Source organism: Apteryx rowi, unplaced genomic scaffold (genome assembly GCF_003343035.1).
Source record: "Apteryx rowi isolate R43461 unplaced genomic scaffold, aptRow1 scaffold_414, whole genome shotgun sequence".
Lineage (NCBI taxonomy): Eukaryota > Metazoa > Chordata > Aves > Apterygiformes > Apterygidae > Apteryx > Apteryx rowi.
Genome location: NW_020450647.1, coordinates 399994 through 413863, shown reverse-complemented (window position 1 = coordinate 413863; position 13870 = coordinate 399994).

The window sequence follows — 13870 nt, the reverse complement described above, 5'->3', positions numbered from 1 at the left end:
TATTCTGCCAACTGCAGTAGGATAGGACCAAATCATACTCTAGTGCAAATGGTGTCACCAGGCATTAGACTGTGGCACTCACTTTATCTCTTTCGGAAATATCCCAGTTGGCTTTCATTTATCTTTTCCAGTACCACATCACCCTGGTTGCTCAGAGCAATCTTGCTATTACCAATATACTCAGATCTTTATGTTCTTTCAAGTCCTCAGCCTCTCATTCATAGCAGTACTACTAGTCATGAAGTGTATGATCTTGTAATGTGCGCTCTTAGAGGCCATCCCATTGCTGTTACTTCACTCCATGAGGTCATGCAATTCTTCCAGCAAAATATCTCAGTCCTTCTCTATGTTCACCACTTCAGCTAACTTTCATTGTGTGGAGGCAAATGAAACATCATAAGACTAGCCCAGACTACTCTAATACATACTCTAATGATGTCCTTTCTAGCACAAACTGTAGCCATTTTGTTAGATACTAATTCTTGTTCTCTATATTTCTTATTTGGGTACCATGTGAGATGTCTTATGGAAAATTCCATAGGTTAAGTCTTTTACATTTCTCATCTATGAAAATCAAAAACAGCAGACTACTCCAGCACACAACTTCTGATAAATCAGCACTGACTTTATCCTATACGCATCCCGGCTTTAATGATCCCCCTCACAAAGTATGTTCTAAAGTATCAGATATTATGGAAGTCAAACTATGTCAGTTAAATTTCAGTAAGGATCAACCTGAGTTAAACTGGCATAAACCCAGTTTAAAAAAAAATTAAGAATGTCTATACAGAGTTCTGAACTTATTTAAGTAAACAAGATTAAGCTGGTGCAATTTTTGACATAAGCAACATCAAGATATGCTTATCATACATGGGAACTGTCAGTGAAGACGTATCTAAATGCATTAGACAGTCCACAAAAGGGAGAAGAATACACCATCACTTGCTAACTTGACAATTCATTGTTCTAAGTTTTAGTTGAAATTTTCTACCTTATCGAGGCAAGAAAGTCACCTATGACAGTGTATGACAAGTAGTGCTCTAGCAGCTGTCTCAGGAAGAGCCTGTCATCACTGGTAGGCAGTGGCAGTAGAGTCTGTGGACAAGCTGAATCCACTGATCCTGCTGATGGGGTTTACAAAACTGACCGTTCTAACATATATTTACACACGTATCAACTCGCAGCAGACTGAAGGCAGTATCCATGTGCCTCTGTCTTCGGACACAGCTGCACATCCAGCAGCCCTCCAGCACTGTGATAGCCAATGACACCAAATGGTTAGCCTCATGGGAATGAGGCAGTATTTCATATACCTTATGAACAAAAACTGGCATTTCCCACCTAGAAATAGCAGAAGACATGTCAAGTCTGCTACGGTTGTGACTACTTTACTTTTTCTTATGGTTTTCATAGCCAGAAAATCCTATCTGTGCTTTAAGAAAGAGAGCAATGTACTAATCTGAGAACTGTAACTTGAAGTCAGTGGCACTTAATATAAAGGGCAAAGGAAAAATTAAGTGTTACTTTTATCATTGAAATGTAGAAGTTTCCCAGGAGGGAACTAATGATTTTTTTTTTTCCTGTCACACAAAAACAAGAGTCACAATTTAGGCTTTTAGCACATAACTAGATTTGGAGAACATCAGTAACATTTGAGTTATTCTTCTCTTTCAGCACTGAAAACAGTTTCTTGTCTGAGAAAATGAATATATTTTTCCCCCCTGCAGATACCAAAATATACCTCACTTTTACTGTAATGTAAGATTAGCTTTAGTTTCAGATAATTGAATTTAAGTCAGCTGGAAAGAAGTTCAAGCCCAGCTGAAATAAACCACTTCCAAACTGAACTAAGAAGCCTTCTTTAAAGAGTTTCCTCTGCTTTAATGGCACCATTAGTTTCTCAAGAAGTACAATTCAAGAAAACAGACCAAGTTACATAACATTTATAGCAGAGGTTAATACGTAATGACTTAAAACAAAAGCAATTTATGGGACAGGAACTGAAACAGTGGACATCATTAAAAGCTTCTGAAAAGATAGTTAAGGATTAATTTTCACAGGATTTCTCCTACTTGCTGCAATATACAGAAACACATACTGGACAAGCACAACCACATCCACATACCCCTTTAAGGGAATTGGTGAACTAAGGATTCCTCAAAAATCCCTCACTCCCAGTTGCAAATTAAACAAATTTGTGGAAAGTTTCTTTATTAAAGGAAGGACTGAGGTAGGAAGCATGTTTATAGCAGGTGTCTTGTGCTTAAGTTTTCTAAATGTAAATAAGGCAATTTATTTCACTGTCAGTGAGCACAAAAAGTGGTAGTGGGAGAACAGTTGGTGCCAGCCAGTTATTAATACAAAGCACTCCAAACTGTTCTGCCTTAGCTCACTAGGTCTCAACAAAACAAAAGCAACAACAAAAAAGCCACAGAAGTTTCCTTGAAAATCAGTCACATTATAGAAACAATGATTTTATCTGTTAATCAATTAGCCTATGTTCAAATGCAGCACAGAACGTTAACATACGAAAGTAACTATAGCTACTGTTTCTATTTACAACACTGAACCACTTCCCTCTTAATCAATATTTTCAATCCACTGATTTGAGTAGCCATTGGCACACATTACTGATTTAGTAACTTATCTTGAGCTGATATTTGGTAGGTAGTTTAGAACCCTAGCTCCTGCAGTCCTGGGAATACATCAAAACTTCAGCTTTCCACTGAAGAAAAACAATGCAGTTTTAGAACCAGCAGCTACTACAGAATGCCAGAAAATGAGAAAAATAGGCAAATACAAAAAAAAACCACCACACCCCACACACAAACACATGCACTTTAAGTCCTGTGACTTTGAAGGGCTCTGACCTATTCTTTTTCATGCATGGGCTTAACAAATCAGGGCATGAATCTTGTATGAATTTGTTACTGTATGCTAAATCAGCTTTTTGTTCACTGCAGCAGGGGAGAAGCTGGCAAGCATGAGCCTGGGAAGGTTTTGCAACATAATGATTCCTTATACCCCGAGCTGCTTTGTTCACCTTGTCTTCCAGGCACTGCTGCCTTTTGGGATGGAGCATTTGCTTAAGACAAGTTCCTATCTGGGTTCTGGGCTTTTGAATCATTCTGGTTCATCACCTCCCAGAGCCGAGTCCGCTGCCAGCGGCACTCACAGGCAATGGCACAGCCTGAGCAGCCAAAAGTCCCCCACGGCCTTAGTGCTGGGGAGCAAGAGTAGGGCACAGCTCTCATCATATAGCAGCATGTATTGCCACGTAAAGCAGAAACGCTGAGCTCTGTTACAAGACATCACTCTGCTATGCCTCAGTGTAAGAGCTCTGCATTAATCTATATGAAGGTACTTCTGATGGAGCTATGGTTTCAGAGTGATAAGGTTTCAAAGGAACCTTATAAATAGGAAATAAAAAAAAAAAACTGTTTAAGTGTCAGCCCCAGAATGCCTCATTAAGCAGGTGTGAAGCTCAAGAGGAAAAAAGAATGATTCTGAAATATTATCCTGTTGCTAGGTTACCCTAGATTGGTCAAAGACCTTGCTGGTTTCCTACTAACTTCATTCTAGAAAGCACAGAAAATATGAGTTAAGAGCAATTACAGGAACCTGCCCTAAGCCTATCAAAGCCAAACCATAGGCTATAACAGCCCRGTGTTTATTAGGGTAACTGTGGCTTGTCCACTGAAGCTGGTTTTCCTCAAACTTTGTTAGTTGTGTACATGTGGACACAGGCAATTTGACAAGGAAAACCTAGTCTGCTAAAGATTCTGTCCATCCCACTATAATTGCTCGAGCGCTTTGCCTGTGGTGAGATAATACTGGCATTCTCGCGTTTAAACCTAAACATCTATATGACACAGTACTACAGATAGGTCCACAGATCAAAGCTCAGCCTTGAAAATGTCTTTTTTGGTGAGCCTATAAATGCTGAATAAAATACAAATGATATCCTGCCTAGCGTTTCTTTGCTTTTGAGAACCAAAATCAAAGTCACTTACTATTGTCCAGCCACAGCTATTTCAGGAACAGTACTGTTCCCTCCTCTTTGAAAAGACAGATTCACAAGAAAGGAAGAGGCAGGAGGTCATACTATCTTGCGTGATACAAGCAAGGTGTCCAAGAACGTCACAGACCTCAAAAGTACATGAATTTATGCCTTCTCATTACCAGTAGATCTAGGATTGTAGCCATTAAACCCAATGTTAGCAATGACTAATGCAATAATTTTCACTGTGATTAGTCTCTCTACACTTTATCCAGGCCACAGGAATGACCATACAGACATTCTAGAGGATCTTGCCAACTACTCCCTCCAGGACTTTTTAATACATAGGTTATTGACWCAATAAAACAGTCTCTCCAAATATGTAACGTTTTTAAAGTCAGTTCAGGAACTTTTCCAACAGCTTGATCCTTCAGTGAGTGCAATTTTGATGGGGTAAATAATAAACCCAATTAACCATTTGAGCCCATCTGAACACACCATCACATATAATACTGTGCTGTAAATCCCAATTGCCATAGGGAAGCAGCTGTGTACGTGAACTGTTACATTGCTCTGAAAACTGTATGAGGCAACTGGACAGAAGAAGTGCCCTCTACTCCTCAGTCACCACCTCAAATATGAAACACAGTACCAGGACTGAGCTTTCTACAAGAGTCTCTACAGCAAGGAGATCCCTTAACAACATAGGAATATTAGAGCAGATCAAAAACAAGAGTCCTCTTCAACGCTGTCATGGATTTTAGCCAGATAAATGACTGCCTGACCTGGCCCCACTCTCAAAACAGCAAAAAGACCAATCCATCACCAGTTTCTGCTTTTAAGCCCAGAGAAGCTGTCAATTGCAGATATTATACTGCCTTTCCGGGGATGTGAAATAGCATTCCACAAATAAGAGACCAGAAAGAGAATCATCTACTGCACAAGAAAAGGAAAGCTATCACAAGTTTTTAACGCTGTCACTGTCTATCATTACCTGAGATAAGTGTGCAAGATTTCAGTCTCGGGAAGGGGAGGAATAGCATAGGAAGTACTTCAGTGTCGTCCTAGTTTGGTTGATGAAATCCCAGAGCCATCAGCAATTATTCCCGAGACCTCATGGAGACCAATGAGGTAACTGAATACTGCAAACAGTGTCCATCCTTAAAAAGGGAAAGTGAGCAAACCAGTGAACTACAGGCCCATCAACCTCACTCCAATTCATGGAAAAATATTAGAACAAATAATCAAACAACCTTGAGTAAATAAATAGATGAAAACAGGGATTTGTCAAATTGAGAACACGGATTTCTCAAGAATAAATAATCCCAGACCTACCTAGTTTCCTCCTCTGTCAAGGTAATAGGCCTTGTGGGTGGGGAGAAGCAGTAGAAGTCACTTCTCATTGTTAATAAGACTTTTGACACTGTTTCATAGGACATTCTCAGAAGCAAGCTAGGGAAGCAAGGCCTAGAAAAAACAGTGGATGCAAAACTGTTCAGAAAGCTTAAGCTGAGCAGTTTACCTAAAATTGATTGTCAAAACATAGAGGTCTGTCTCAGGCCACACACTACTCTTTTTATTAATGGCCTGAATGATGGAATGCACTGGATGTTTAAGTTTGCAGACAACACCAAGGTGGGAGATACAGCTAGGATGTTGGATGACAGGCTTAGAATTCAAATAATCTTTGGAAATTGAAGGTGCAGCGTAGGGAGAAAAAACAGGATCTTGTTTAATAGGGACAAGTACAAGATACTACACATCGGTAGGAATAACCAGCTGTACAAATACAGGATGACAAACAACTGGCTGCGTAGCAGTTCTGTAGGAAGGCAATTGGAAATTATTGCAGATAAATGAAATGTGAGTCAGCAACATTACATTGCTGCAAAACAGCGAACATCATACCAGGATGCATAAACAAAGTCTAGCACACACCATATGGAAATTAATACTTCCTTGCTACTCAGCACTCATAAGACCTCAGCTATTATAGTCTGCCCACTTTGGTGCACTGCAGTTCAAAAAAAGACTGAAGAGAATCCAGAGGTGAATGATCCGAGGTCTCAAAAAATTGTTCAGGAGAAACAACTGAAAGAACAATTTAGCCTAAAGGAGGAAGAGATCAGACTAACAGTCTGCAAATACATAGAAGGTTACAGCAAAGAGAAGGGGAATGTTCTGTTCACTATACCCATGATGTGCCCAGCATAAAGTTGAGGCCTCAATTACAACAAAAATTCTGTTTAGATATTGGTAAAATCTTGGAAGTGGTAACGATACAATCAATTTAGTGGTGAGGTTAGATGCTTTCTATCATTAAAAGTGTTTCTCAAACTTAGACACGTTGTTAACAATGACACAGGTATTGTTACTCTCCTTTAGAATGGGGAAATGGATGAGACAGGCCCTCTCCATCCCTTCCAGGCCAATAATTCAATGACTGGATGCCTCCAGGACTAGCATAGATGAAAAATCAGAGCTATTATGTCCATTCTAAGTGTAAAGCTAATGAGTAAATAGTAAAAGGTTTTGCTGTTAACTTCCATGGGAATAATTTCAGGAATAGATCTATTCCTGTCTTGGCTCTCAGATGCCTATTCCCTTCTTACACAGTTCCATAAGTGTACAAACTCAAAAGAGAGAAAAGCAGCCAACATTCAATATTAAAGGGCTCCTTCTGAAGGCATTCTGGCTTGCTAAATATCATACTGTGTCGGACCATACTGTTCTGAGACAGTCAATCTACTACTGAAAATAAAGGCATATCTTAATCATGTCTAAATGCTCATCCTAGAAAATGGCTTCTACTAGTAGCTCTAAAGCATCATCTCAACAGAAGGAGCAAGCTTCTGCTTATAGGAAAATGTATGGTAGAATACAATGTTCCTTTATTTCCCTAGGAAAAAGGAACTTTTTTTTTTTCATCTGTTAAACTAGTGAAGCACTCAATTTACTGAAAAAGAAACATAATTATCTTCCTCTGAGAAATTCCCCAGTGGATCATTCAATTAATTCAAAAAAATATTAACCTTCAAGGGTCAAGCTTTCTGTATCTAATCTCAATACACCTTTATTTTGTTGATCAGTTAAAAATTCAGGAATACGTGGGRGTATCTGCATAGCATGTGTATGTTTACAACTCTATTGCCAATGAGTGTAGGTATTGTAATTAAGAGGATCACAAGAAAGCAGGTTTATATTTCAGCATTATTTTAAGACCTGCAATTGTTCAATCTTATTAGTCCACACAAATATACCGCACCAACTGCCAATCATTTTAATAGCACATATTCACTGATATCACCTCCGTATGTGCTAAGATTTTTTTCCTGTGTTCTCCAAACCATTAATAAAGATTCACAGCCTCAAACTCCCTTGAGAATACTAAGGGATGTACAAGTAGTTATCTTGAAAAGGGACTGCACCTTTTATCTGCTGACTGAATTGCCATAAATCTCCAAAAAGCTCATAAGCAGGAATGAAGACACAAATGAAGTGGCAAACATTGAGGTCCACCTGGGGAATCTTCCACTGACCACAAAAGGACAATGAATCATGACATCAGGCTCAGGTCTGGATTTCTACATTATTGATCTCTGAAGTCTGGTGACATTTCCCATCCCTGATGCCTACTGAAACAGTACTTTATTAATTCAGAAATATCACCTTCTGAGTAACTGATCCCTTTCGACACCATTTCAGTTAATGTTAAGATTTCGAGCCGGGTACTATTTTGTTCAATGTGTTTGATATCTACAGAGGTACTTAATGTCATACAGGCCTGCATGAGATGATCAAGCAGCAGGGACAAACATCTCTAAAAACAGAACCATGAAGATACTAATGTCAAAAAATTGCATATACAGTAGAAAGAGCAGCAACTGTGCATGCTGACACATAAGGTAATGTGGTTCATCTGGGTAATGAACCAGAAATATAGTACATAAGCACTTATGTCACACTGATAGACAGAAATAAAGACTGTTCCTTGCCKGTCAAGTCATTTTAAGGATAGTCTTTCATTTTCTCACTTGCTTAAGCCACCAAACACAGCGAATTAGTGTCCTATAGAGTTATTTATTTAATCATAACTCTACCTTTTCTGGCAGAACAGGAGACATTGCATTGCCATTGGAAATTAGGTATTGTCCACTATGGAAATGGAGTCACAAAATTTGTGCAAGAAAAGTGAATTCATCTCTAACCTACACATTTCTAGCAATCAGAAAAGGGAATAACTTCAAAGCAATAGGCAGAGTTTTCAGCATCACACTTCTTTTCCCCCCATTTTCCCAATTTCAGTTAATAACAAAATCTTCTTCTCTAATCTAGTAAAGACTTTTTCCTCAAGTCTAAACCAATTGTGCATCTTTTCTGACACATTACTGGAAGGTAAGTATAGTAACATCCTTAGCCACATTTAGGCTAGCATATCTATACATCTCATTGTTTGAATGGGTCTGAAAGTCAGTGAAACACTTCAAAAAGTCCAATTCTGTCAAAATCTCTGAAGTACTGCAAACATGTCATGTTCTTATTGACATTTAGCTGCAGAAAAAGAAACAGAAAATATTGCAATAATGTTGAAGTGTTATGTTTTGACTTATTCAGAACTGTTAAACTTGCTTCATTTTGCTATTATAATATACAATAAATTAAGAAACATTTAAAAATAAAAACTCAACATGTCAAGAGACTTGTCTCCTACTTTTTTCTGCCAAGAGCTTCCCAGGCCAGATGAACAGAAAAAAAATCTCAAAAACCTTAAATTCCTATATAAAATAGAATTCCCATTCCCCAATGAATGCTAATACTCTCTGCCAACTGTATTTTTAAAATAGGTGTATAATTTAAGCTCACTTACCATACAAATCAGTGGAGCATCTCAAAATATCCACTTTTTGCTATTAGTGGAGCACATTTATTTCACTCAATTATCATCTGGAAACAGCTAGAATGATGGCTCCCCTATTAATTATGTAGGGCACTCTGCACTGGATCATACTCTTGCTGAAGACAGTGGAAAAGCATCATCTACCTCACACAGAGGTGGAGGAAGGCTCTTGATTTCCATCCATCTCATGTATTAAACAGAACACATATATGTATTTAAATTTAAATATGTTCAAAGTGTTAATTCATTATGGTATCTAAGTGTAATTTATGATACAATACGCTAATCATTCTGTAAACAGGTTTGTCGTAGTTCATGAGCTTTTACTTCAAAACCTTCACTTCAATCTATTCATGTTTGTAAATAAAGCAATTAGATTTCAAAGTTTAAATAGCTGTCAAAGTTTAATTGCACAATTTACACAGATAGAAGTTCGAAGGAGACATCAGGAATACTGCTGCAACAGCAGCATAGCATTACATAACTCAAGGTCTGATTAAGTATCCCATTGTTTAAAACAGTATTGTTTCTCAGGTTGCTAGAAGAATTCTACTTAGTACAAAAAATAAATCAGGAAAGGTAGGTAGAGAAAGAAAATATCTTGTATAAAAGGTACAGCTAAGGAAAACAAACTTTCAAGTGCTTGAGTCATTCTTCTGATTACAAATGGAACCACAAAACTCAGACTACATGCACAATTTACTCTGCTTAACTTCACTGCACTAATCAGATAGTTTGGGAGAAAGGGTGACTAGCATATGAGGAGCAGAGAGCTACTAAGCAGAGAAGTGATAAGGTTAAGCAATACCATAAGACAGAGCCCAGGGGACTCAAAGCATGGCCCAAAGAGTTCCTAGCCCTCTCTTAGGAAAAAGTTTGCTACCTCTGTTTGTAACACAAATCCCCTAAATCTTTTCTTTTTTTCCAATCTATATGAGCTGAACCAGTAAAATACACTTTTCCCCATAAGTCTTACTTCACCTACATTTAAACCATGTTTTAGCACAAAACTACTATTAAGGAGAGAAATCAGTCAGATTATTTTACCATGTAAGCATTTACTCAAATATTTAGAAACAACAGCAACACGAAATGAAAGCAGCCAACAATAATAGTGGCAATGCTGCCACTTAGGAATTTATCACTAATGGTTAATAATGTTACCAGTGGAGTACCTCTAGCAACAACTGTCACAGGTTGGCATCTCTTTGGTCTAAATCATAGACAAATACAAAACAGAAACAAAGGTAATAGTTCAGTCTCACTGCAGTGTCATTAAATGATCATTTCCTCATTTAGTCAGAGACAGCAGGTCCTTTGATCAAAAGCTGCTAAGTGGAACTTTGAGTATTTGAATGTTCAGAGATACATGGCTGCAGCAGTCCAGGGACTTTGTCAGCCTCCTTTCTCTGCCACCATTAACATAAACTTACATTTTTTTCCTCCACTGTACATGCATATGTCTTCATAGTTGCTTTCTCTTGTGCTGTTGCTCACTGAAAAAGCTGATACTGTACCCATCCCTTACTGTTCAGCACTGAGCAGAAAGGCTCCCTTTTTCCTCACCCCTAATAAATATTTGCCTGGTGTCCATTTTTTTTGCTTCCTACTAGAAGCAYGAAATGATACACATTTATGTGCTACCCATTTAATAAGGTTACACCATCAGAGTAGGAAAGAGATTAACCCCCTACCACTGTCACACTTTAAAAAAGTGCTCTTGCTATCAGCAGCTCATTTAGAAGATTACTTTTCTTTAAAAGCTCTAATTAAGATATTTGTCATGTGCTCTGAGAGATCCATTTCAGCTTTTAGTTTACTTTCCTTCATAATCAACAAACTCAGATATTTCCAGCTGGGTGAGCTGCAGGATGCAGAATTTGTTTCCAATTCAAAGATTTATTAAGTTGTGTATTCCTGACTCCCCCCACACAGCCTTTCAACTGGATTGCTCTGGGTACTAAAAAGCCTGTTGCAATAGAGAGTTCAACTAAAACAGCTGGGAGTTTCTATTTTCAGGAGGTAGAAACATCCAGCAATTAAAGTAGGAGCAATAAGGAAATCAGCAACACATGCAGGAAAAGAGAAGCATCCTTGATAAAACACTAGTTGATTATCCAAGCTGTTGCAGAGCTTACAAGTTCTACTGGTTTCAATTTGAAACCAAGTCAGAAAAAACACTGTTCTCTAAGGACAGAGGTTTTCTGGTGCTTAGTGTGGGACTTCCCACTGATCTTAATACTTGTACAAAGCCCGCCAAGATTACTGATTGCCCAGAGTGTGTTTTTCCCCGACAGCATGACTCTGATATGCACAGCAACATTTGTTGTTTATTTTCCTGAATTATTAAAAGGATTTGACAGCAAAGTGTATTGGAAATACACACAGACAGTGTATCCATAAATAGAAACAAGCAGCATTCTGAATAAGTCAGTGGAAAACACTTCCTGACATGTGATACTTGGGTCACAGTCATTCTAAAAATTGGAAGCTGAAGATAAACTATTGCAACAGGGATTCTCTTTCAGAAGAGTCAGTTGATGAAAAACATTATGCAAACTGATTATTGCAAGAAGCAGAAAAGCCTCCCCTATCTGGTAGCACATTGCTTGCTTTCTCAAAACACTTCAAGGTTAGCTTTTGTTGGATAAAATTATTCCAGCACAGAAGGTCAACAAGCACAAGATTATGCAGTTTCTTAACATGAGCTGTCACGATATTTTGTCCATATAGCCAGCAGAATAACCTAATGATCAGATCCTTTGCAGTGCTGATGTCTGCTTTTCCAAATACCTTGCAAAATGCTCTCAGTTATTCCTAAAAGTTTACAGGAGATGAGGGCCCTTTGTCCCACAAGGCAGAAATTCTGCATCTTGCAGGCTCAGATTCACAGATGCCAAGACAGACAACACCAGGAGGGCCTGAGTCAGCATCTGCTGAAGTCAGTAGGAGTCCTACCAACAGTAATGAGTGCTCGTCTGGGCCCAGCATCCCAACGCGCACAAGTGAAGGGAACAGTCAGAGGAAGTGTCGCTAGCTACACCACTTAGTTGTTACRGTGAACAGTGCATAACAACATTACATAGATACTATTGTGCAATGCCCTATAACATTGCAAAGCAGTTACAAATTTGGGACCCTGCCTTTAGCAAGGAAAGTCCCTGTCCACGGGTTCTTACAAGCTAATCATAAAAAGAAAAAAAAGTATGTCACTCCAAGGCCTTTACTGTGCTGAAGAGAAGGACAGTGGTACGAAGGGCCTCTCTTACTTTTTGTTCTGATTATGCTCTCAATTTAGGAATGGAGCAAAGGGCCCTGGATCAAACACACCCTAGAATGATACAAGGTACAAGAATATAAGCAGATCAAGGTTTCCGCAAAAGCTACCAACACAAATGAAGCTGAAGCTGCCCCTCCCCGCCACACACACACTTTTTGAAGAGAATTTTTCTCTAACAATCCCTGCTCAGATTTGATGCACTAATTTGCCCCAGAAGGAGAGGGGGAGAGGGCCTCAGCTGAGCTCAAGAATCTGTATTTCAGATTATCTTCAGCCTTCCCTGCCTTCAGAGCTCAGCTTAGTTCCTTTGGGTACGTAAATAACTGTTCGGATTAAATACAAAGAAAGAGAACTCTCAACAGTTTGTTTACTCAGACTTATGAGAACCTTTCCTGAAAAAGATCTACTGGGATTTATCAGCCCTAAACCTCACTTCTGATGACGTTTTGTTCTCCTACACAACGATTTCTCAAGTTTAACCATGTCACATTTGCAGGGGAAGGCGCGCAGCTCTCCGTGCAGGCAGCCGCTCCCTGAACGGCGCGGCACAAGGGCCCTGTACAGCTGGGACACACGGGTCTGTTTCCAGCAGGCTTACCAGCAAAGCTCAGGCCCGCTGCGCCTGTCAGGAGGAGGAATAAGCCAAGCAAGAAGTTTAATAATACAGACTTGTTTTTGAGAGAGGAGTGTGGGCAGGCACCATGTACTCTTGTCTGTCATTACAAGATTGATGAAGTGCTGTTATGTCAGAGCTGGAAAAGCTTTTGTGGCAAGCATTGAAAGAGCAGATCAGAGGCACACAAAATCTGGGATTAAAAACACCTCCTGAAGCATTACCTGTAGCTTTTATTCCCAGCTGCCCTACCTCCCAGCGCTCCTCCACGCAGCTGTGTCCATCCCAGACATTCGGTGGGCACCAGCGAGCAGCAGCAGCTCAGAGCCGTGGCCTCCACGGTAGCTTCGACAGGCGCCTGCCACGTGCCAGCGCCTGCGGCCGTGGAGCAGAGCGGGGCAATCCTGCAGCTGCCAGTCCTGTTCCTGCGCCCGGCCCCATGGAGCACCCGGCCCCCACGCCACACCAGGGGTCCCCACGCGAAGGGGGCACGGCGCTGGCCCCGGCCCCCACGCCGCGCCGGGGGTCCCCACGCCACGCCGCATCACGGTGGGAGGCACGCGGGGCTCTTTGGGCTGACGGGTGCGGCAAGCGGGGCGGGGGGGGAGAGGGCTCCGGGGAGAGGCGACCCCCGGGGGGAGAGGGCTCCNGGGGGGAGAGGGCTCCGGGGAGAGGCGACCCCCGGGGGGAGAGGGCTCCAGGCACCCGGGGCAGCTGGTGCCGCCAAAGCGCGCCGCTTCGGGGCAGGGTGGACGCGCCCCATGCCAGCTCTTCACCACAGCGGAAACGGGCACCGAAGCCTCACAGGAAAAGAGCAAACAAACGGAAAAAGCAAACAGACGCAGCGAGACCAACGCTGAAGGTGGCGGCGGGAGAGGCCCAGCCGCCACTCGCCGCGCGGCGCGACGCCCCCTCTCCCGACGGCGTTCGGGGCCCCGCCCCAGCCGCCCCCTCCCCGCCACTGCCGCGGGCACCTACCGGGCCGAAGGAGACCTCGCGGGGCGGCCCCAGCGCCGCTGCCGTCCTCCCCGCCGGGTCCTCGTCGTCAGGGTCCTCCCGGCCGGGGCCCGTCGTCACGTC